We start from the raw sequence: 4,443 nt of genomic DNA, 5'->3' as shown, positions 1-4,443 counted from the left end.
TTTAAAAAGTTTTCAACGTATGAGAAAACATAGCAATCAGCTCCTGAGCAAAAACTGATCATTTACGTAAATCACAGGAATTAATGATCAACAACTGTCAGGAAGAATGGGATTACTATCCCAGTCACAAAGACCAGACATCTTTTGTGGCAGAGAGCATAAAGTCCACTTACATACAGTGTACAATATTTCCAAACGTAGAGAAAAAGCAGGTGATTACATAGAACACAGTCCATAACATGGGCTTCCTTCTTGAACTCTGAAAAGTCCTCCACTGGAATTATGACATTTCTTAGTTTGTCTATGGTTTTGTAAGATAAATTCAAGGCAAATTTTTGTGATCTTACACTTTCCTTTGCCATAATACTTTAAGAACTTCTCTGTTACATTATTAAAGTCATCAAAAATGTTTAATATTCTCAAAGCAGAAAAAATCACCACCATGATTCTCCACTCTTTCTCTAAGAGCTTTAAATATACTGACAAGATGAAAGATATATGTCATTTGTCAGGGCATGTCACCTTATCTTCTACCCCCACTCCCCACAACATGGCATAACAGCCACCCCATCTGGAAGTTGTATACAGTCAATTGTAGACTTTCTTTTTTTCTTTTTTTCTTTTTTGTTTTGTTTTGTTTTTAAGTGCTGAAGATCAAACCCAAGGCCACATGCTGGCAAGTACTGTACCACTGAGCGATACCCTCTGTCTCATGGATTTTTAAAAATATAGATAAAATACTTTTTTTTCACAGACTAGTTACATAAAGGTCAGAAAACACCCAAGGTCCCACTGCCTCCATACAGTTAGTTTCTCACTGATTACATTTTAGTGACAATATTTTCTCTTTTCCCTCCATCTTCTTTTAATTTATCTGTATAAAAGAGGAACCCAGGGGAGTCTTCAGCTAAGTATCAAAGAAATATTTTTGTCCTAAAAATCAGCAGAAGCCTCTGTTGTAGCACTTTTAGAGTGGCATCCTTGGAAACATTAGGGTAATTGGCCTCATCATACATGCACAGGTAGATGTACTCCTTTGGGGGAAGATGTTCCCAGACGTTAGTGTTTATAAATTTGTTGTTAGAACTTGGCATATTCAGTGACTTTGGAGCTATGGACTCTTTCAAAATTGCATAATACTTCCTGTGACACATTTGTTTTTGTTTTGATTTGTTTTTAATATACACAATGAGGTTTTATTCAGTCATAAGGAAGAAAGAAATAATGTCATTTTCAGGAAAATGAATGAACTTGAGAGCATTATGTTATGAGAAATAAGCCAAGCGCGGAAAGTCAAGGGTTGTAGGTTTTTTGTTTGTGGAAGATTGAGAATAAAGGGGGAAAAACAGGGTAGAGGATCTCATGAAAAAGAAGGGAGACCAATAGAGGGAAGGGAGGAGATATATTTTTTATAGCAGAATATTATTGCAACTGTAGTGACACCCCCTTCCTCCACAGACAATGTTAACTGGCCTTCTCCAGAAATCTTCACCATGGCTGATTTTAGCACTGTCAGCAAAAGAGTCTCTACAAAAGAGTTCAGTGTAGATAAACTTCCTATTCTTGTGTTGCCCTATTTTACTTGACCATTAGGCCTGGAAGAAATTATCACTCCAGGTGCTGGACACCTCTTACTAGTTTTTCACAAATATTTATCTAGTATAGTAGTTTGTAGAAATGTGTTTGCAAATACAAAGTGTAACCTAAAAAAAATTAAAAAAAGAACAAATCCTTTAAGCAAGGCCTTGGCCTTGAGCTGGGCTCAAGAGATGTGTACATTTCCAACATAAGAGAAGTTACCAATTGGGCTCCACGGTAACAGCTGGCAGGGGGAGGAAAGAAAGGGGAAAAGAAGCTCTCTCCTTCTCAGGTGTTGTCCTTGAAGGGTAAATTGCTCAAAATAGTGAAAGAAAAAGCTGCTTTTATGTGAACTTCTGCAGACTGTGAACTTCTGAGCCCTCTCTTTACATGCTGGGTATAAAATACTAGAACTATCTGAACTTGGGGTTCAGGGGATTAATTGATTACAACAAAAGCTGTGCCCTCTGAACCTGGCTGTAGCCAATTAAAACTGTTTTCCTGCTGTCTTCGGTGCCTTGTCTGTTTGTACAACACAACCAGTATAACCAAACTACTTGCTTTTCTACTAGTTCAGTCTGAGCGCTTCTAGGGCAGATACTTTGCTGATTCAGGCATTTGGGACTTTACTGATAAACCATTTAAATAATTATCAAAAGATTACTTGCATATGGTGGAAATATGAGGAAAACTGCTGATTTTAACTAATCTGATGTTGGAGCTATTGTGTATTTAAAGGAAAGATAAATGTCTTCTGTTCCAATACTGTCTTTTGGTAAACAAATTCTAGATAAAATTTAGCTCAGTGGAAAAGGAGTGTATTTAGAGAAAGTTGATGTATTAGGTTTTTTTTTAAAGAGAGAGTGAGAGAGAGAGAGAGAGAGAATTTTTTTAATATTTATTTTTTAGTTATCGGCGAACACAACATCTTTGTTTGTATGTGGTGCTGAGAATCGAACCCGGGCCACACGCATGCCTGACGAGCGCGCTACCACTTGAGCCACATCCCCAGCCCAATGTATTAGGTTTAATTGACTTTATTGGTGTTTTTCAAAAAATTTTCTAGGTCTATTATTTTATGATTTTATGATTTCCCAACTTATCAGATTTGTTTGCACATTAGAGCTATCTTACATATCCTGTAGAACTTTAATTCAAGCAAAACAGTGTATGTTAAGTTACTATTGATATCAGCATTGTTGCTCTCATCATACTTATATTACCTCATACAGTTGTTTAAAACCTTGCTTCTCAAAGTATCATCTGCTGTCTAACATTAGCATCACCTAGGAGATTTTAGACATGTGGAATATTGGGTCCCAACACAGACTTACTGAATCAGAAGCTGCATTTTAACAACATCCTAGATTCTTCATGGACATGTTACATATTTAAAAGTGCTAATCTAAAGGATTAAAATTACTTAAGTAAAACACCTGTATATTTCCTGTTAGATGTTAAAAAATATCTCCTTGTCTTCTGAGAATATGAATCAACCCATTTTCTGAGGAAAAGGTACACTTCATTTATTTGTTATTACTAGAATATGACACATTACCACCACAAATAACAATAATAAAGAAGGTATTAAATCTTTAATGTTTTACGCACTGAGTATATAAATATTAGCTATGATCCCTGAACTAGAATGCATGAACTATTTGGGATGACAAGGCATTTACATGGAGTATTATATGTAAAGTAAAGTAAATAAAATTAAATTTCTGTCTGTAAATAATAGCATCACAACAAAATGAGTGGGTGTGCGTTGGGATTGTAATAGTCTCACTTGAAATACAAGCTATTAGAGTACATGAAATTCACTTTGGTAGTTTCTAGTTTAGAGAAGATAATGCTTTAAAAAGTAAGATTATCATCTTTGTATGATCATGCCGTGTGTATCCGGTTACCCTGGACAGAAAAAATAACAACGGTTTCTGGGAAGAGGCAAATTCAAAGCTGTTAGCATAGATGTCCTAAATTTCCATAATGAAGTTGAGATTTTTATTAGGTAAACAGCTGTAGGTGAGCATAAGTAGCAGTAGCTTTGGGTTTGTTTTTCTTTCTTCTTAAAAAGCAATATAGAAGTCAGGTGTGGTGGTACATACCTATAATCCTAGTCACTCAGGAATCTGAATCAGAGAAATCACAAATTCAAGATCAGCCTGGCAAACTACTGAGATCCTGTCTTAACATAAATACTAACAAAGAAGGATGACTGACACAGCTCAGGCATACAACCCTTGAGCATGCATGAGGATCTGGATATGATCCCCTCCCCACTCCCCCAAAAAAGTAATGCAGAGACCAATGCCAAGGTTAAGGTTATATGGAAATTGAAAAGCCTGAGTTGGGTCTAGGCAGGACCTTATGAACAAAGGAAGAGCTATATTTCAAGTTGAAATCTATGAATGAATAAGCCTGTGTTTACCTTTTATAGATCTTTCAAAACTATATGAAATCAGATATTATTCACTCACTGGCTTTAAAATTCTATAACAGATGGTTTTCATATATAGATTTTTCCAACTGATTATTTTCCTTAATTTTACTTGGGTCTTTTCTACATCCAGTCTTTAAAACCAAAGTATGGAAATTAGACAGCTATGGGATATTTATAGCACTTGCTAAACTTTTCTGGGATTTTTCTTCTCATAAGAGCCACTAATATTAACAAATATTTTTAACTAATTTGCACTAATATAATGATTGCAATGTAGAATCTACTGTGATGCTTAGTTCCTCTCCCATACAAATCTCATTATTATATAGATGTGGTTTCAATGATTTTTTTCTTGAATCTATAGTACTTCCATCTGAACTATGGTTTTATTGTAGCTATCTGAAAATGTTCAATGGAAAATT

This window comes from Callospermophilus lateralis, unplaced genomic scaffold (genome assembly GCF_048772815.1).
Source record: "Callospermophilus lateralis isolate mCalLat2 unplaced genomic scaffold, mCalLat2.hap1 Scaffold_91, whole genome shotgun sequence".
In the NCBI taxonomy this organism is placed as follows: Eukaryota; Metazoa; Chordata; class Mammalia; order Rodentia; family Sciuridae; genus Callospermophilus; species Callospermophilus lateralis.
The sequence above is the reverse complement of the archived record's forward strand: the minus strand, read 5'-3'. Positions refer to the sequence as shown.